General features: G+C 41.0%; 1 protein-coding gene across 1 annotated transcript in view; it reads right to left on the bottom strand.

The window, feature by feature from the left end:
* Positions 1–1,368: 1,368 nt before the first annotated feature.
* Positions 1,369–21,984, bottom strand: part of LOC135717513 (uncharacterized) — a 99,773-nt gene continuing 79,157 nt past the window's right edge. Inside the window, exon 6 of the transcript XR_010520322.1 lies at positions 1,369–4,250. The gene's annotated coding sequence lies outside the window, so the exon portion shown is untranslated. The remainder of the gene's footprint in view (positions 4,251–21,984) is intronic.

Below are 21,984 nucleotides of genomic sequence, written 5' to 3'. Positions count from 1 at the left end.
CCTTAGATTGTAAGTTTGATTAACCTTGTGTTTAGTTTGTATTTTGTACGTGTGGGTTTTTTTTCAATGTTTGTTTTCAAGATGAATAGAAATAATTTCATGCTTTAGGATTAATTAAATAGTTGTATCGTAAACCACATTTCAAACCTCCTTCTTCCCTTTTCCCATCCAAAAAATTGTAAATCTCCACTAACCTCGAGACAACCGCGAGTACTCGGTCCAGTTCCTTTAACTTTAAATTTAAGACAGTAATAATGTATAACGCAAAGAATAACTCGGCTCTGTAAAGTTTATTCGATTGAGCCTGTACAAATAAAGTAATTATAAAAAAATACCATCGTGATTTACCATGCTCCAATGCAGTTCATAAAAATCATGAATATATTGTGGCGACCAACAGCCACTTTCACAGTTGAGAGGTTTTCTTTATTCGTCATTCTGATAAAGATTAACCATTTCTAGATGCCCATTTTCACCTGCACCTACACATGTGTATAGTGGAGAGCTGTTTTATTATTTTTATCCAGATGATCCACAATGAACGTTGGCAGATCGATCGAGGAGAAGTTTAACAATTTCTAGATGCCCCCATTCACTTGCATAGTGGAGAGGTGTTTTATTATCTTCATCCTGATGATCCACCTTGGCAGATCGCTCGAGGAGAAGTTTAACAATTTCTAGATGCCCCCTACCAGTTGCATAGTGGAGAGGTGTTCTATTATATTTATCCTGATGATCCACCTTGGCAGATCGATCAAAGAGAAGTTTAACAATTTCTAGATGCCCCCTACAAGTTGCATAGTGGAGAGGTGTTCTATTATATTTATCCTGATGATCCACGGTGGCAGATCGATCGAGGAGAAGTTTAACAATTTCTAGATGCCCCCTATCACTTGCATAGTGGAGAGGTGTTTTATTATCTTCATCCTGATGATCCACCTTGGCAGATCGATCGAGGAGAAGTTTAACAATTTCTAGATGTCCCCATTCACTTGCATAGTGAAGAGGTAATTTATTATATTTAGCCTGAAGATCCACGTTGGCAGATCGATCGAGGAGAAGTTTAACAATTTCTAGATGACCCCTTACACTTGCATAGTGGAGAGGTGTTTTATTATCATATATATCCTGATGATCCACGTTGGCAGATCGATCGAGGAGAAGTTTAACAATTTCTAGATGTCCCCTTTCACTTGCATAGTGGAGAGGTGTTTTATTATATTTATCCCGAAGATCCACCTTGGCAGATCGATCGAGGAGAAGTTTAACAATTTCTAGATGCCTCCATCTACTTGCATAGTGGAGAGGTGTTTTATAATTTATATCCGGAAGATCCACCTTGGCAGATCGATCGATGAGAAGTTTAAAAATTTCTAGATGCCCACTTTCACTTGCATAGTGGAGAGGTGTTCTATTAAACATATCCTGATGATCCACCTTGGCAGATCGATCGAGGAGAAGTTTAGCAATTTCTAGATGCCCACTTTCACTTGCATAGTGGAGAGGTGTTCTATTAAACATATCCTGAAGATCCACCTTGGCAGATCGCTCGAGGAGAAGTTTAGCAATTTCTAGATGACCCAAGTCAATAGCCTCGTGCAGCGGACTTTCATTGAAGCCTTTACGATACTTAAATGTTTTAACCACGGCCATCAAATTCACATCTATGCCATAATCAAGTAGAAATAAAACCATTTCATAATGACCAGCACGCGACGCAGTGTGCAATAACGATCCATATTCTTTGTATGTTTTAGTTTTGTAATCATTCCTTTGTAGTAGCCTCTTTACTACTTTTACAACATTTGCTTCACATGCCCAGAATGCAACCTCAGGGTTTTCTTTACAAATATCGCACAGAGCCATCATTTGCTCTGATTCTTCTGAAAACTGTTCTTCAGTTAGCATAAAGAAAAATCTTCGAACTGTTCTATGATCATAAAGTGTTTCGTACAAAATTGCTTCGCATTTTTGGATATGATCATATAGATACGCTGCAACGAAAAATTCGGCATAGGATCGGTGTACGAATCTAAGCTTGCCTTTGGAAATATTAATTAGAGGAGAGTGCTCGTTTCCCTGTTTGATTCGGGTTTGGAGTTGGTTGTAAAGTGTTTCATGTTCACCCGATGCGATTATTTTCTCAAGATGAAAAATAGAAATCTCTTGCCAAGCAGCTATTTGATGCTCAATAGTAAAGTATTTCAACTGACGGCACTCTTCGTCATCACTTGACATGTCGATATTTCGGTAAGCATCTTGGTCTCTTTTTTTCTTCCATTTGATTTGAAACGAAAATTCTACAAACTTTTTAAACAATGAGACAACATTAAATTTTTCTTTCGGGAAAATATCTGGTGCACGTTTATCCGGAACAGTTTTTAAATATTGTTGGAAATCATCAGAATATACTTCCGCCAACAATCGAATTAAAAGTGGAATACCAAAGAATTCAGAGTGATAGCTATTTATGTCCGAGTAGAATTTTTCGAGCAATTGAGTTGAATAAATTTTAAATTCCCTTGAATCATCGGAAGCTTTCCATGAGTTTTTCAAAACCATAATTTGTTCATCGTTTTCAAATGGAATCAATCTGATTGCCCGTGCTTCAAGTTCTTTTTCAAGAATATCTTTGACATGATATCTACCACTTACAATCACTCGAATATGCTTCTTTGACAATAATTGCCTAAATACGGCGATTGCCTCGTTATGAAAAGTGATCTCATCGAACCCATCAAACAGGATTATAGTTCGATTTGCGTTGCTTTCTAGATTGTTTCTCAATATTTTCCGGCTTGTTTCTGAAAGAGTCGATTGCAGAATTTTGAAAACCGCTTCTAAGTTTTCACAGCCTGATTTGAGCTCTTCCTTTAAGTTATTCAAATATATCAAGAACACATCAATATCGGATTTCTTTTGAACTTCGAAGGCAATGTGTTGGAGGATAGTTGTTTTTCCCATACCAGGCTCTCCGATGAAGAGAGAAAATTTGTTTTCTGCTGGGTCGACTATTAATCGTTTGATGAAATCATGGTCGCTAACAATAAGATTGTCATCAATTAATTTTCTTTCTATGTACGAGCTTCCAATATATTTACGTTGTGATAAATTACGACTCAGTTCCCTCGTTATTTCTTCGACACAAGAACGTCCCTCTTTATAAGATAAGTAACTCTTTTCTGGCTTATTGTTTTTTGTATCCTTGTTACTATTAGAATTGATCCAATTTTTAAAACATTCATTAAATTTAAAGAAAGGCAGTTTTAATTGTGCTTTTCCAAGATCGTCCGGTGGAATCCAATCTCTCATCCATGAGCGAAGATCATTCTCGATGGTTTTTATAAGATCACTTGGTTGGTTTACACAGAAAGTTAGATGCTCAAAGAACTCGTTCAAGCTTTCTTCATTTAAATACGTTGGTAGTTGGGTGTTTTTCCTAGAATCACCATTCATAAATTTTTTAATCGCTGGATTTTCTGCTATTAATTTCTCATCAATATCCTTTAGTAGCTCATTATGCAACCATTCATGGGTGAGACGGTCCTTGGAGAGCTTTAGATATTTTTTATCTGAAACTTCCAGGATCTTCTGCAACGGTGTTTTGTAGCTGATTAGTATGTCCGAAACATTTCCTTTTTCGAAGAGTTCAATGATCGCATCCCTAATGGCATTTAGTTCGGTGTTCATCAACTTCAGTAAATCTTCAATTTTATCCTTTTTTGGTCTAAATCTTTTGTAGCAATCGTTCGATTCAGCAAACTTCATTATTGGATTCACTTCACCTTGTTCACAGTCCTCGATGTCCACCAACTCTTTAAGCTGACTATTACTATCGTCTAATGATTTATTGGTTAAGATAAAAAATCGCATCTTCAACTCCTTGAACTCATCTTTTTGAATAACGTCTAAATACGACTGTATGTACTTGATAATAGCAAAATCATTATTACCTTTACACGTCTTCGGAAACAAATTGTCGAACGATATTTTGTTTGTACCATCTGAGTTGTCTTTGTGTTTGGCTTGGAACAACCACACTTCCTTCGGTTCTTCGAAAATTATGACCACATCATCGAATTTTCCAGCGTCCTTCATTTCTGAGGCCAGTTTGAATCCAGATTTCTGCAAAGATGCTCGCTCAAATAGCGCAAATGCTAAATCTTCTTCGTATTTGTTGCCATGATTGCCAGTATTGCCACCCCATGCATAGCGGCGACTGACATCCTTGGTGGGCTCCATTATTTTCCCTAAAAATAAAAGCACAATCTATTAGTAACATTTATCATTAGTATTTCATGTCTATTGATTCAAACAAATCTGAAGGCTGCTCAACTGGAGTTGCTCTTCTAGACACAGGAAAAGCATTCGACAGTGTTTGGCATGAAAAAGTTTCAGAGTTGGTTGGAAATGCTATCTAACATGAAGCTTTAGTGTGATAATTGATTAGCTAGAGAATGGTCTTTAGAAGAGAGTAGGTAGATAGTTCCGTTAGAGTACGGCAGTATAAAAATTGAATAGAAGTTGAAAGTGAGCGAAGGGCCTTTGGCTATTCCACAGCCGCAGACATTAATGAGCAAAGATTTGAAGACATACTTCAAATCTCCGCGTACTTCGTACGGGCTAGGCAAAGAGTGTGCGTTTGACTTTGTACTGTCGCATTAATGGCCCTTCGCTCATTTCAACTTCTATTCAATTTTCATACTGCCGTACTCTAACGGAACTATCTACCTACCCTCTTCTAAAGACCATTATCTAGCTAATAAATTATCACACTAAAGTTTCATGTTAGATAGCATTTCCAACCAACTCTGAACATCGCAAACTTCGCGTTTGAAGTGACATAAAAACACTTTGAATGAAAAAGTTTATTTTTCCACTCAATATTATGCAATTAATTTTTTGGTTTACGGTTTAGCGACTTGCAGCCAATTTAATTGTTTGTAAGAAAGTTTGAACATACTGAGACGTAAGCACATGTCAACGGTAAGAGACGTGTGTGTGAGAAAATTTGCGAAAAAATCTAAGGGCACCGGTGGGATTCGAACCCACAATTCCCATTCAGTACACGGATGCATTGCCAATTATACAACGGTGGACCTATATGGTCTATGGATGTATTTGTCTGATGAAATTTGAGTTTCGAATCCGTTTCCCACCCTAGTTTTTTTTTTTTGCGCAAGCGTTCTCTAATACACAACAATTGTCTATTATCGACGATATGTGCTTGTACCGCAACCACTCAGTATCAGTCGATGTGAACACAGCTCTTTTTTGTTGTACCTACATCCTTACAAGTTTAGATATTTTCTCTTCTTCTTTACAAAAATGGAAGATTTTTCCCAACGCTTTCAAAACTCAGCTTATAATATTCCCATTTAATTTCTTGGTCATGTCAAATGAAATATCTTGGATTAGTGCTTGACCAAAGATCACAGGGCATTATAAACACCGGAAATCAAAACTCTGCCCGAAGAATGAACTTCTAATATTTAATCAGATTTTTAGTTAGACCATGCCAAAAACACCTCAAAGGATTCAGACTAAAGCTCTGAATTTGATTTTGAAGTTGCCTTCATGGTTCACTACTGCCGAAAAATCTAGAATTGATTGTCAATCCTCAATTGCAATGATTAATTCCCTTTACAATTAAGGCCTGTACTCGAAAAAAATGCACCAGACAAAAATGTTCGCCAAAAATTTATTTTAAGTCGGATTTTCTTGAAACTTTCAGGGAATGAACTAATAGACACATGGATAATGTTTTGGCATAATTAATTTATTAAATTTCCTTTCCATCGCTGAAAGCCCGCACCTTTCCCTTAAAACCCCTCATTACATTTTGTGCAATGGTGGAGCCGACCTTTTTGGTCATTTTCATCCATTATTTCTTTAACTCCAGCTCGTTCTTAAGCACCTTGGACGATTTTCGAACTTTGGCCTTCATTATGGCCCAAAATCTTTCCACCGGACGAATCTGTGGTGAATTTGGGGGGGTTGGAGGTTTTTGGTACAAAAACAACGTTATTGTCTCTGTACCAATCCAACGTCGATCGCGCGTAATGGCATGATGCCAGGTCCGGCCAAAATAATGTCTCGTCTCCATGGGACCGCAGGAAGGGCAACAGACGCTTCTGGAGGCACTCGGTGCGGTAAATTTCACTGTTGATGGTACCCATTGTGATGTACGGTTTACTCAATTTACCGCATTGTTTGTCCACTTTCTTCTTCCTTATGTCTTCCGGAACATCACACCGTGATTTGGCAACGTAGAACTCCAGCCCCGGTATCTGCTTTGCGTCTGCCTTGATGTAGGTTTCGTCATCCATAACCACACACATCGCTTTCGTTAACCACTCTCGATACGGCTTCCTTGCGTGGGATTTGGCCGCCGTGTTTTGTTGATCACGCCGGTTCGGTGCCTTCCGGACTTTGAATACACGAAGCCCAGCTCGTTTCATGGTTTGCTGAACGAACCAGGCGAAACACTTTGCCTTTAGAGCCGCGTCGCGAATCGAAAGGTTCGGATTACGCTTGAAATAATCCAACACCTTCCGGGCCTTCACAGGGTTTTAGCTGTCTTCGATTTTCTTCCACTTCCAGCCCGCCGATCGGTCGTCTGGGACTTCTTAAACGATTTTACCACCCGAGAAACAGTTGTATGGGTGATTCCTAGTTGTCTTCCGATCCATCTCATGGTCGCAGTCGGATTTTCCATGAAGGCGCGCAAAATTCTCCGGCGATTTTCTTCTTGTTTCGATGACATCTCAATAACCACTGAACCGATTGTTATGAAATTTTGCACATGTAAACAATTCACTCCAAACTAGTTATACCCATATTTTCATCAAATTTTTACCCACGGATAAAAAAGTTACACACGGATAAAAATGGTGCATTATTTTCGAGTACAAGCCTTAGATAACTTTTAGTTTGGGCTTTCAGTTTTAAGATTTCAATTGTTATACTGACATGCAGGTTTAGAAAACCTGTTTAAAACACTGAATTGCCAAAGCAGGAACAATGTAAACACACATAGCTATATATCAGAACAATTAAGGCTGGTAAGTTACTTTAGCAGCTGGAGCACCTATATGAAAATGATATGTAATTAAAGAGTAATTTGTAACCGTAATAATGCCAACCGTCGATTAATTTCAGAGTGCTTGATTAATAAATGTTTGGCGGCGATAAGGACGATGATGGCGTGACTCTTGGAGTGCGAGAATGGATATTGTTACCGATCCACTTGAACTAGACAATTCATCTGACTGAATTTCTAGATTTGATTGACATCATTTCCTAGTAAATAGCTTATGCTGGTTCTCATTGAAAACTGCGAGTAGTTTATTCATTATAATAAAAAAAATTAAAGGGTTGTGTCCTAGGCACGACCGCAGTTTGACGTAGAACCACGCAAAATTGATGTTTGTCATGCATTTTTGACTTTTATACTTATTATTATGAATGGGCGGGGCAGAACGTTTCTTTTGTGCAAAATATGAAAAAAGGATGGACTTTGGATGTTAATCTAATTACATATATAGAGGTACCAGATATGTTTTACAGTTAGTTGTTAGTAATTCATCGAATGTATGAGGAGACATAAGCAATTTTTTTTTTGAAAATTTTGGCTCTGCGTGTGAAAAAATGTTTTTACTTATAAGGGGCTGTTCACTACGTTGTCTTTTCAGATTGTTGTTAAGGGGGGTGGTAGGGTTGTTGTTAGGGGGAGGGGGTTTTACATGCATAATTTTCCAAGTCTCATTCCTCATTGTGGTGATCATGGTCACGCCGTGATGCCCCTTAAGCCGCTGAATTGGACCTAGTGACACACCGTCCGAAGCGGTAATGAGCAGAGTCAGTAGTAGTAAAATTCTTCTTTATTTTGATTTGTTATGTGGTTTACAATTGCTAATACAGGGGTTAGTCAGAAGGGCTCTTCAGCTTTGGTGGACTTTTTGATTTTGTGTTGTACATGTTGTTTTTTACTGTGTAATGTTTTTCAATTTTCTTCTTGTGAAGTATGTTGTTTGAATGTATTAATTTATTATTCTACCTACTTAACCTAACTTAACCTAACGCGCCAGATCCCTGACGATCTGTTGATCGGATCGCCTACAGCAATCTCTGAACCTTTCCAGGATGAATACTCTCCGTTCTTCTAATGTCTGATTTCCAGCCAGGAGGTGGATCTCAGAATTTCTAGTCCGCGGGGGACTGTTTAGGACCATCCTAAGGATCTTGTTCTGGATCGTTTGGAGTTTAAGGTGATGGCATTTGGCACAACTCTCCCAGATTGGTATCCCGTATTCTATTACGGGAAAGATGATTTGTTTATAGACAGAGCAAGCTTATTTTTCAGGGATAGAGTAGACCTCCTGTTGATGAGTGAATACAGTGCTGTTACACTTGGTTTCGGTTTTATCAACGTGCTCCCTGAAAATCAGCTTGCTGTCTAGTGTTAAGCCGAGGTAGACTACCTCTTTCGACCATTCCACCACTGTGCCGTTCAGGCAGATCTTGTTATTCTCCGACGGAACAAGTCTGGGATATTTAGAGTGTGGAAAGGATACGGATCTTCCAGCTGTTTAAATCTTCAGACAGGACGTCCAGGCCTCTCTGAAGTTTGGCAGTCAGAGCTCCGATGACCCTACCCTTGTAGACGATGGATGTGTCATATGCGAACGTAGACAACGATCCACCATCAGGGAGAGCCGGCATATCGGAGGTGAACAGGTTGAATAGGATGGGGCCAAGGATGCTTCCTTGTGGAACCCCGGCACCGATGTTGAAAGCATCCAATGTGATGCCATTCAGAGAGACTCGGAACGTCCTGTCTGATAGATAGTTGTTTATTATCTTCACTAGGAAGATTGGAAGACCGTACTGCTGCAATTTGAACACCAAGCCATCATGCCAGACATTGTCGAACGCTTTTTCAACGTCCAATAACGCCATGGCAGATGTTTTCGAAACAGACTTGTTCCGTCTGAGAATGTTTGTTACTCGAGTCAGCTGGTGGACGGTCGAACGACCTTTCCGAAAACCAAACACCTCGAGTAACAAGTTGTTTCATCGGCAGAAGTTAGGAGCCGGTGATAACCCTGAGAGAAGGCTGATTGGTCGATAACTTGAAGGAGAGGACGGATCCTTCCCAGGTTTCCGGATGGGTATGACTTTAGCTGACTTCCAACACGAGGGGAAGTTGCCAAGTCTGAGGCATTGATTAAAAATCAGTGCCAGATGGTTGTAGAATCTGGAACTCAAGTGTTTGAGTTCGAGATTCAGGATGTTGTCGGAACCTGGGGCCTTCATGTTTTTAGATGATTTGATATAGGCCAACAGTTCGTCAGCCGTAATCTCGGATTCCTCTGGAAAAATGTTAGGAATCTGATGAAGATTGGTTGCATTTTCAGCAACCTTAGATTCATGAGGGCTGACGATGTTTTGTCCGAGATTATCGGAGCTGACGAAGTGTTGACCTATCGCGGCAGCCTTCTCTTCAGGAGTTATCAGATGAACCACTGGGTCGCCGGGACGATCCAGTGGGGTCAGTGGTGGAATGGGTCTTGGCTTATTTTTAAGGATTTTCGTTAGTTTCCAGAAGGGCTTTGCACAATCTGGGAGAGAGCGGATCTTGTTAGCAAAATCTTGATTTCTGAGGTCCACCATCCTGACTTGGATGGTTTTTGTAAGACGATTGCAATGGGTCTTCAAGACACGTAAACCAGAACGCTGGTATTGCCTTCGGATGGAGTTACGGAGTCTGATGAGATCACTGGTAATTCTATCAAGGTTCAGAGTATTTTTCACCTGTCTGGATACTGGCACGTGTTGTTCTCTGGCCTGGGCTCCGTAGGTCTGCTGCCGACCCGTCCCTGATGGTGACTTGCTTGGGGCAGTAGGTCGCAATGGTGGTGATAGGGTCGACAGGAGACTTCTACCCCTAAAGCTTCAATGATTTTCAGCTGGAAACTCGGAAGAAGCCGACAGCAGATGTTTCTCCTTACAGCAATGGCCACTCCTCCTCCCCCGGAGCTGGTTCGATCAAGTCTTAGAAGCCGAAAGTCAGGAAGGTAGACGTTTACCTCCGATTTCATGTGGGTTTTAGTGATGACGGCAATGTCTATGTTATGTACGTTCATTGAGGAAATCAACGAACTCAATGATTTTGCTCTTAAGCGAGCAAGCGTTCCAGTTGGCTATTTTGATGGCTTCACGGTCCATACTTTTGCACGAGGGTCATATCTGCACAAAGCTGTTCAGGTAGTGTCTTGGTGGTGCGCAAGATTATGATCACCTCAGTCACGAGGATCACTAGTTCGTCGCTTGTGAGTGGAGAATTGTCTTCTGACTCACCTGACACAGCACGGGCGTACGATAATCCCGGGGCAGTAGAGCCATAGCTCGGCTGGGCCGCAGCATCAGTGAGGCGTTGATGAACTGAACGGTGGCTGGGACCCACTTGATCTGATGTTGGATTCACAACGGGCGGGCGTTGGTTTAGTGGAAGCGATGCTAGGTTCGGGACCATACGACGAGCCGGAAGTACAGGAAATGTGTCCTTGTTGACAATTGGAGCACGATTATTGCGGTAGCGACCAGGTTGGTTCCTCGTGGAAGCCTGTTGTCGGATCTGGATGAAGGCCGCTCGCTTGGGACAACTCCTATCGCTGCCCAGATGGTTAGAATTACAGTTCACGCATTTAGGTTCAGCTTCTTCATCCTTCTTGCAGGCGGTAGTATTGTGAGCCCCAGCACATTTGCCACAACGAACCTTAATGTGACAATTCTTCGTACCGTGCCCAAATGCCAGACAATTAGTGCACTGTGTCACGTCACGGTGCCGAGGGCGATACTGCTCCCACTGAATCACGATGTTTAACATCGCGCGAATCTGCCGCAGAGCAGCCACACTGGTGGAGTCCTTATCGAAGTGCACCAGGTACAACTGGTCCCGGAATGCACTGGTTTCATCACGTCTCGCAATGAGAAAAATTTTGATTGGCTGCAGATGAAGGTACTCCAATTCCGCTTTAATCTCCGCAACAGGGAGATTTGGAAGACCACGGATCACCATTTTCAGTGGTTTGCTTCCAGGGACGTCGTGAGTGTAGAACTCAAACCGGTTCAGCTGAAGAAAAGTGCCAACAGTGTTGTAGTCCGCCAGCATCGAGCACAAGATTTTGATCCCCGGTGCTGCACAGCTTGAACAGCGGATGGATTTGATTTTTAGCCAGCTCATTCTCACTCAGCTGAGCAACACGAGTTCCATGATCGAGGTGAACAGTGGGGGCACTTTTTCCCGTTTATCGACTGGATCTACATCTGCTTCTTCGGGGAGTGCCGAGAACGGAATCAACCTTTCCGTGTGGTTGCTGCCACCAGCTTGCTTGCCAGGCCTTTTCGGGGCATCCACACTTTGGCGACCCATCACCTTTTGTTTTTTCAACGGGTGAGTGGAGGTATTCAATTGTTGCTCCACTACCGCCGATTTAGCGACTGCCACAAGAGAGGCGAGAACTGACGACACGTTGCTAGCCAAAGCGAAAACTCTCGACGGGTACCACGACCGACTTAAAACACTGAACTACTCGAGAGAGCAAACGAAAAGATAACCGGACTGTACAGCTTGATAGTCAAGCAGTGAATCAATAATGAGCAGAGCCATTTTTTTTTTTTTTTTTTTTTTTTTTTTTTTTGCCATTTAAATGATCTTTATTTCTTGTGATTGTGTGGTTTACATGTATGAATTTGTTAAGTGACACAGATGCGTCTTTTCAACTTTAGTACATTTGAGATTTTAATTATTATTTACAGTTCCTAGTCCTATCAGGCCTATTTTAAAGTATGACCACCTTGGTGGGATTGGTTTGATTTGAATTGGAAAAATGAGACTACTTATAACTACTATTTACAACTACAACTAACCTACAACTACTAAAGCATGTTCTGATAAATTACATTTTTGTGCAAATTTAGTCTTAATTTCGTTAATTTTGGAATCTATTTTGGCAATGCCTGCCTCTTCATGTAAATTTGTTATTCTAGTGTCGAAAGGACGATCAAGAACCATCCTCAGCACTCTATTCTGAGCGACCTGAATTTTGTTCCTGTGAGTCTGTGCACATGATTCCCACACCGGAGCTGCGTAGAGGATCGCAGGTGCTATGATTTGCTTGTAGACGGCCAGTTTGTTCACCCTTGAGAGGCGGGATCTGCGGCAAATCAGCGGATACAGACACCTAACCAAGGTAGAACACTTGACTACAGTTTTCTCTACATGCGAACGGAAGAGGAGCTTTTCATCGAACAACATCCCGAGATAGGTTACTTCGGCGGACCACTCAACCCTTGTGCCATCCATGATTACAGTACAAGAGGGAGCCGGTTTTAGTTTGGGTGATTGTCGATGGAGGAACATGATTGTTTGTGTTTTGGAAGCATTGATTTTGATTTTCCACGTGGTGGCATAATCAGCAAAGGCGTTAAGGCATCGTTGAAGTTTGTTCGTTATTTCGTGAGGCATCCTTCCTTTGACGGCTATTGCGGTATCATCTGCGAACAGGAAAAACACGCAACCGTCTCCAAGGGGAGGAATGTCGGAAGTGTAAATGCTGTAGAGCAAGGGGCCCAGCAGACTGCCTTGCGGGACTCCTGCAGGGATGGAAAACGTGTCTGAAAGACAACCATTCAACTGAAAAGTTGTTCCTCTGTCTGTTAGTATTAGCCACTTGGCTTTCGGTATGATACGGGGAGTCCTATTAGTAGAACTCTATTAGATTTACACTTGAATGCATTGAGATTATTTTTTTTTTTCTCTTCTTGTAAACATTGAATATTGGAAAAGGTTCTAGAACACACCTTACTTGTTACTAGTGTTATGCAACTTGATTATATGATTATGTTTTCCGATATCAGTTCATTTTATCAGGCACTTACTATCGCTTCCCTTTTTTGTTCTGCAAACCGGCAACGACGACGATGACGACTACGTTCTCGTCGTTACAGCACGGCGACTCACTTAGGGCTTCACAGCATCTATGGTCATCTTGAGGCCGTTGTAGGCCCAGTTTAAGTCCTCGATGAGGCCTGCCGACCTTATCCTCAGGGCAGCTCCTGCTGCCAGGTTGTATACCGCTTCAAAGATTGCACGCTTCGCGGCCATCACTTCCACAGATAGTTTTTTGTCTCTACGGGAAATTCGTTCCCAAAACTTTTTTTTTTTTTTCGCGTTCAAATTGCTCTATCGCTTGAGCAACTATAAAGAAATCGGTACTGTCCACATGTTCAATGTTTTTTTTTTTTTTTTTTTTAATTTTTGTTCACTTTGTCTTTTACGGTTCGCCTTTTTTTTTTCTTCCATGCGCACTCGTGGGGTGGTGGTTTATTGTAAATTTCAGCTTCCACTGGACTTTAGCCGCACTTCCAATAGCACTTCGTAAGATTTCCCAGCAGTGGCTTCAAATATTTTTCCTTGCACTTGAATATCGGTCAAAGTTTTGTCAATTTACTTATTGAGAGGAGTCCGTCTTCAAACCTTAAACTTGCGCATTCACACGGCGTGCCGCCCTCTCGGCAACGCGCTCAGTGTTGTGGCGGTTGATCTTCGCTACTCCTTTGAAAATCAAATAGCCAGCGGCAAAGACCGCCATGGCACACAGAGCCACTGTTTGGGTTGTATGATGTCCACACTGGGGCTGTGGCTGTCCCCCACTCGCGGCGGCTGGTGCGGCGACGATTTCGTCCGCACTGAACCAACCCATATTGTCACTCGCGGTTTCGTTTGATTACTAAATTTTTTCCACTGTTTTCACTAATTTAACGACCATCTATCAGGCTTGGCTGTTGTAATTGTAGTTTATTGGCCTGTTAATCACAGAAACTTTCTTTTCGCGACCGGTTGGTTTTCTGCCGCATCGCATCGCAGTGCACTCGCTGTTCGAACTCGATCAAACACACTTTGTGTTCGTCATTAATTATCACTTTTCGTCGCGGCGGCGGTAGCGTTCAATTAACGGCACACAATTTGCAGCACTCATCTACTGTTCCTTAGAGCTCCTGGCAGGATCGCCATGAAAAGTTGTTCCTCTGTCTGTTAGTATTAGCCACTTGGCTTTCGGTATGATAAAATCAACTCAACTGCTCGCCTCCGTGTCAGAACTAAGAATCATCTTATTACTTCTCTCTTATGCTAACTTAACCTACCTAGCGGTGGCGGACGTGACCCTTTCTGCTGGATCAGCACAAACTGCGTTCGCTGCCCGAGTGGCGTGATCGCGTTTATGCTGATCTTTTTGTTTACATACATTTTATCGTCCGTCTGCGCATTGCTTGCGCAGGGCCGTATCCACCACACAACGATACCTTAAACGACCTTTGCTGGAGGTAGCTACGGGTGATTTTAACCAGATGTAATGGAAAGTTGAAGTTACAAAGCTTGTATACAAGCCCATTGTGCCAGACATTATCAAACGCTTTCTCAACGTCTAACAATGCCATGGCTGTGGACTTGGATACAGCTTTGTTACTTCGGATGTTATTCATCACCCGCACTAGCTGGTGATTGGTGGAGTGCCCCTTTCTGAACCCAAACTGTTCCGGAAGGAGAATGTTATTTTCCTCGACAAACTTGAGCAAACGATTGAGAATGAGTTTCTCGAACAATTTGCTCAGCGCTGAAAGGAGGCTGATTGGTCTGTAGCTTGAAGCTAGCGTTGGGTCCTTCCCGGGTTTGCGGATAGGTATGATTTTCGCTGTCTTCCAGATGCTTGGAAAGTAGTGCAGTTCCAAGCATCTGTTGAAGACAGCAGCCAGCAGAGAGTGAACCTTCATGCTGAGATTTTTCAACACTAGGTTGAATATTCCGTCAAACCCGGGGGCCTTCATGTTTTTGGTGCATTTCAGCGCTGAGCAAATCTGTTCAACTGTGATTCTATCCTCCGGAGGGATGGCACAAGGAGAGGAATCAAGGTTGAGTACGCATTGCTCAACCCGAACTTCGAGCGGACTTTGGATGTTGGAGCCAAGCAAATGCGATTTGGCAATATGCTCACCAATCGCATTTGCTTTCTCCTGAGGGGTGATTATGAGCCGATCGTCATCATTTTCATCTTTTAGTGGCGGAATGGGTTTAGGGTGCGTCTTTAAGACCTTGGCAACTTTCCAGAATGGTCTGGAGCGGTCGTCCAGATTCTGGACAAGCCGCCCGAAACTTTCGTTCCGGAGTGAGACCATTCTGGAAGCAATCTCCTTGTTCAGATCGGCCATTTCACGTTTCATCGCTTGATCTCCAGTCCTCTGAAACTGGCGTCCCTCACAGGAACTCGTGAGCAGAGCCAGGAAAGCAGCGCTGTTTTATATCTTTTCAGGTTCAAGCAGAATGATGTGCAACCAAGTGGTATTCGTTTATGATGACTGGGTTTGGGGAAAACGTTTAGTTATTGAAAATAGTGATAAAATTCCCTGGGCTTTGGCAAAACCTTGAGGTAGTTTAATTAGGCTACCAGGTCTCAGGGCTGATCTGGATCTTTACCACATTGGAAAGATGCACACTAGTGTTGCCAGATCAGTGTTGATGCTTACCAAAAGTGCATTTGAACCCGCTTATAAAAGCATATTAACAGATTAATCATCACCGTGCTCTGTTTATTGCTCTGTACTAATAATAAATGATTTTGCACAGCATTTGATATTTTAGTGGAAATCAATCCTTTATTGAATTGGATTTATTTCTATCGATATGCACGTTTGGAAAGTATCATCACAAAGATTCTGCACTCGGTTTACAGCTTGTGGGCGGGAAGCATTGTGTTTGTGTTTTTTTTTTTATCTATTTATAGAGTCAATTCTTAGAAATACGTAGCGAAAGAAAAATCAAGCATTAAGCACAAGACCTCCAAGAAAACTAACAACACGAAGTCTGGAACTGACAATGTTTCATTCAAAACGTCAAGTATTTCAAGAATATCGGTTTAAACCAATCTAATTGTATTTAATCTTATTTTTGTGTAGTAGGATATACAATTGAACCGCTCCGGGTTATTATGAAGCCCTCCCCTTGGCTAGTTTTTAACCTGGACGTGGGCGGGCCTAATATTATGCTTCATAGTGGAGCGTTGGAGATGGTTGGTTTAGGTCCGGCATCGTTGGCTCATGCCGTGACAGAATAGCGTCATGAGCATGCGATGAGGATTACTGAGCTTCCCCTCTCTGATGAACCATTGCATGAGAGAACCAAAGTTCTAGCCTGAAGTGATAGTATCACATTTGTTACTCCTTTGTTTGAAAGCCGCGTTGTAGTACGCTTACGTATAGGCACTGACGTTGGGTGCGATACTGACTGGTTTCACTCTGACAAATCAATCTTATTTTATTTATTTTTTACACAGATGGGTTTGTACGGGAGTTGTACTATTGAGGTATTTTAGAGGGTGCCCAACGGTGCTCCTTCTACTTGCGTGACGGGCTTTCATTGTTGTTTTCATTGAAGTATTACTCAGGGAACAATGTTAAACACCATTTGTGTACATGGTATTGTAACTAATCTTAAATGTGCTTCATTTTGATTTGGGATAAGTGTTTGAACTAGCGGCACCGGTGGTGTAGTGGTAAGCGTGATTACCTCTCACCCCAGCAGGCCTGGGTTCAATCCCAGTCGGCGCTGTCGGGATGTTCTGAGGCATAACATCTCTGATCATGTCTTCCTTCGGAAGGGAAGTACAGCCGTTGTTCCCCGGTCCATGAATTGATAGGTCAATAGGTAGGGTCCAGGTGTGGGAGCTGCCTTCCTGGCTTCGGTAGCATTGGTGCTCAGCACGGAAAACAAATCAAGGAAAAAAAAAGTGTTTGAACTGTGGCTCGGGATTTCCACTGTGGCGTGCTTCTAAGTATTGAGACATACCCATACGTATTTTTGTGGTGCGACATAGTGGAAACGTGTGAGTGTAGTTGGAGCATATACCATATGTAAGTTAAAAATCAGCTAGGAAACTAACTTCAAAGTGAAGCATTTTAGTCACTTGAAGGTCACCTGGGACGAACTGATATATAATAAGTATAGGTCAAAGTCAAAAACAACTTGAAACACGTTAAATTTTGGATAGCTTAATAAAGCTTGGGTGGATTAGAGATTTCAATTATTTATTAAATTAGGTAAATGAGATATCATAATCATCAAACGAAAATTTAGACAGCCTAATGACATTAAGTAGATTGAAAAAGGAGTTATGATTCGGGGGTCCGCTTAGGGAGGCAACTAACCTTTTCATATATCATCTGTTTATTTTGATGGTTGCTTTAAAATATCAATTTGGTATATATGTGAAAGGATGAATCAGTGCGAGGTGGATTTAGGGTTACATTACATTTTGCAGCACAAATCTAGTACTAGGTGTCATTTCCTTAAAACCCCCCAATAACCGACCTCTTCAATCCCTTCTTTTTCCCATGGCGTTCAAGTTGTCCGCATAGACTATTCGGCCATTACCCTTCCTTTATCCTCGACTTTGGATTGACTTGCGCTCCCATTGCCCCACCAAACGCTGCAAAATGAAAATGAAAATGAAAACAGTGATAAAATTATCATTTGCGCATTTTTCAAAAGTTTTTTTGATTAAAAATTGGAAAAGTATTTATTTCAGCAGATTCGTTAAGTAATATCCCATCGATTGGCGTATTTGGATTTTAATTTCATCTCCAAATGCGTTCAAAACCTAACACTATTTCACCACATATATTTTTTTATTTGTACCCCAGTATAATCGACAAAGACGTAGTTCTACGTAAAAAAACTAGCATTGTTAACATGAATTTAAAAATAGTTTTATTATTGAGCCACCGCCTAAAAGCAAATCACATCAACACTGGATCCGGGAGGAAAAAGGAGAGGATGATGTGAGAAAAGAAAAAGGATGGAAGATGGAGGGCTTGGATAGCAGATTACCGAGGGAGCGATGGACACTCGAGTCGGGACTAGGAAACAAACCAGAAGCTAATTAAAACCCTCGCATTAAAAGGTTCGATCGATACGGTAAAGCTCCGAGGAGCAGCATAGTGAGTTGGTGATAAGATTACCCTAAGGAGTAATCCGGTGATAACACCAATTGCCCGAACACGGAAAAGATCGCGATTGTGAGGTCCGTTTTGTACCACACTACACGGTACGAAGTCAAGTAAATTACCGTTTGACTCACGACTCACTTCACCATCCTGTTTCCCAGCGTGCCAGCTGGTGAATTGCATCCCGAACACCTCAGCTTGCGATCCGCTAACGATCCGCAAGGCTGATTCAACCGACTCCCCTGTATGTGGAACCCACGTGGCAGAGGCCACTAGGATACGGCACACATCTCCACTGACGTTGCCGTCGTTTGTTCACCCCTCGAGACCGGCAGCACCATTCGGTAATTTTGGCGAAACCACCACCACCAAGCAGAAAGGTACGTGTCATCCCTCCTTCCAATTCCCAGTACTTCAGTACATCAGGAAATAGGCTCAGTCCGCATCGTGCTCTCTTGCTATTTGCTTTTTGCTGAAGGAAGTGTTACTACTACCTAAAGCTACAACAAATTTAAATAGCACTTTTCAGATCTCAACCTGTGAAAATTTTCTACCTTGTTCAACTCTTATTCCTCTTCGATCCTTGTTTGGACCCTACCGAGGTAATCTTTCTTGGATATCGATTTGGAAAATTCCTCTTCGATCCTTCAGATTCTTATAGTAATCTGCTTGGAAGTCGATTTGGATAAAAATTGACTGCCGCTATGGCGCCTAAACGCAAAAGAAAGGGGCAAACTCTTGATCCCCCTTCTGATGAAATTAATTTGAGTAATCAATTTGATTTGATGATGAGAATGATCCATCATCCAAGAAAAATTCTAATAAACTTTCCCGGCTTAATGCCAAGAAGGAAAAGATTGCTCCTATTGTGATAACCACCTCCGATTTCCATGCTCTTCGCATGGGACTTTTGAATTTCGTGAAAGTTAAGTTTTCACTACAAATTGGACGTCGGGGTGAATGCCGTGTATTGGCTGAAACCTTGAACGGATTTAAATGTCTTCTCAAGTATCTTACTGAGAAGCAGCATAATTTTTTTACTTACGACACCAAAACTGAACGTGTGTTCAAGGTTGTCATGAAAGGACTACCCAGTGGTGAATTCCTGGATCAGATCAAAGATGAACTGGTAAAATTACTTGGAGTTGTGCCACTCCAAATAATCAAAATGAAAATGAAATCCCGTCCTGGCGATTCGCGCAACGGAATTTCTAATGATTTTTATTTAGTTCATTTCAAGTCTAGTGAACTAAACAACCTTAAGGCCTTAGAAAAAGCTAGCCTTATGCTTCATGTCCGAGTGAAGTGGGAACACTTCAGGAAGACTGGAGGACATTTACAAAACCTCACCCAGTGCCGTAAGTGCCAGGGATGGGGTCACGGAACTAAAAATTGCTACATGCCAGCTAAATGCATGAATTGTGGTGATTCTTCTCACGCAAAGGACGACTGTCAAATGTTCAAATTGTGGTGAAAACCACAAATCCAATTTTTGGGAATGTAAGACTCGCAAAGCGATCCTACAATCTCGTTCTAACTGACAGGTAGGAAACGCTCAACGTTTTCGTACAGGTACAAATTCCTCTGCTGCTAACAACGGTCAGCGAGAAACAAATTCTACATTCGTACCCGTAGGTACACTTATCACCCCTGCTTCAAATTTTTCATCTGTACCTACTCCCCTCGCTGCTAACAATGTTCAGCGAGTTAATGGAACTACCTCTGCTGCTATTGCAGCGAGCAGAAATCAAAATACTAACCAACATAATTCTAACGAAAATTTTCACAATTTTGACTTAGGCAGGATTTCTGATATGCTTAAATCTAACTCCATGTTTGATGCTATTCAAACTGGAGTAAAATTTGCTAATGATATTGTCATGACTTTGAAATTCAGTAATGGATTTTAAAGCATTAAATATTTTAAATTGGAATGCTCGATCTCTTAAAGATAATGAAGACGAGCTATTTAACTATTTGAGAGTTCATAACGTGCATATTGCTGTTATAACTGAAACGTTCCTTAAGCCTGACCATAAGGCTAAGAGGGACGCAAATTATTTCATTTATAGAAATGATCGTCTTGATGGACCCTGTCGTGGCGTTGCCATCATTTTTCATGGACGAATCAAACATAAAATTCTTTCTTCATTTGAAACCAAAGTTTTTGAAACTTTGAGAGTTTCTGTTGAAAAAAAATTTGGACAACTTACGTTTTTAGCTGCCTATTTGTCATTCCAATGCGTAGGCCAGCAGAAGAATTTTCTCAAGGGTGACCTCCAGAAACTTACCCGTCATAGGTCTAAATTATTCATTATTGGTGATTTTAATGCAAAACACCGCTCATGGAATAATGCTCAAAGCAATTCCAATGGTGATATTCTGTTTGAGCTATTTAACTATTTGAGAGTTCATAACGTGCATATTGCTGTTATAACTGAAACGTTCCTTAAGCCTGACCATAAGGCTAAGAGGGACGCAAATTATTTCATTTATAGAAATGATCGTCTTGATGGACCCTGTCGTGGCGTTGCCATCATTTTTCATGGACGAATCAAACATAAAATTCTTTCTTCATTTGAAACCAAAGTTTTTGAAACTTTGAGAGTTTCTGTTGAAAAAAAATTTGGACAACTTACGTTTTTAGCTGCCTATTTGTCATTCCAATGCGTAGGCCAGCAGAAGAATTTTCTCAAGGGTGACCTCCAGAAACTTACCCGTCATAGGTCTAAATTATTCATTATTGGTGATTTTAATGCAAAACACCGCTCATGGAATAATGCTCAAAGCAATTCCAATGGTGATATTCTGTTTGATGATTGTTATTACAGAGTATGTCTCCAAGTCTACATACTTCAAGTCTCCGCGTACATCGTACGGGTTAAGCAAAAGATGTGCGTCTTTCTTTAAAAACTGTCGCATTAATGGCCCTTCGCTCATTTTCAACTTCTATTCAATTTTCATACTGCCCTACTCTAACGGAACTATCCACCTACCCTCTTCTAAATATCTTTCTCTAGCTAATAAATTATCACACTAAAGCTTCATGTTAGCATTTCCAACCAACTCTGAAAATCGCTAACTTCGCGTATGAAGTAACATAAAAAACACTTTAAATGTATTTTTTCTTCTTATTTACAAAAATGGAAGATTTCTCCCAACGCTTCCAAAACTCAACTTATAATATTTCCACATAAGCCTAGAGCTTCGTTTTTGAAACCTAGTAGTAGTCACATAGTCACTATGAACGGAATTCCAATTTCCTGGTCATGTCAAGTGAAATATCTTGGATTAGTGCTTGACCAAAGATCACATTGAGGGCATTCGAGCCAAATGCAACAAATATATAAAATGTTTGTATCCTCTTATAAACAGGAAATCCAAACTTTGCCTGACGAATAAACTTCTAATATTTAAACAAGTTTTTAGACCGGCCATGCTTTACGCTGTGCCAATATGGTCTTGTTGTTGCACTACCAGGAAAAAAGCACTTCAAAGGATTCAGAACAAAGTTCTGAAGCTGATTTTGAAGTTGCCTCCCTGGTACAGTACTACCGAAGTGCATAGAATGTCGAATGTTGAGACTTTAGAACAAATGTCCGACAAAATAATTAATAATTTAAGGCAAAAATTGAGGATTGCAACGAATTCTCTTTATACTTAGATAAGATTTACTTTTAGTTTTTAGTTTTAAGATATCAATTGTTATACTGACATGCAGGTTTAAAAAACCTGTTTAAAATATTAAAATACTGAATTGCCAAGACAGGAACAATGTAAAAATACTTAGATATATATATCATAACAATTAAGGCTGGTAAGTTACTGTAGTAACTGAAGCACCTAGGTTAAAATGAAATGTAGTTTATTTTGAATTTGGAACAAATAAAGAGTTAAAAAAATCAGGAAATAGGCTTTAAT

This window comes from Ochlerotatus camptorhynchus, unplaced genomic scaffold (assembly GCF_037179485.1).
Source record: "Ochlerotatus camptorhynchus isolate MF236.1 unplaced genomic scaffold, CSIRO-AGI_Acam_v1.1 ptg000060l, whole genome shotgun sequence".
Lineage (NCBI taxonomy): Eukaryota > Metazoa > Arthropoda > Insecta > Diptera > Culicidae > Ochlerotatus > Ochlerotatus camptorhynchus.
This window is presented reverse-complemented; position numbering and strand designations above follow the sequence as displayed.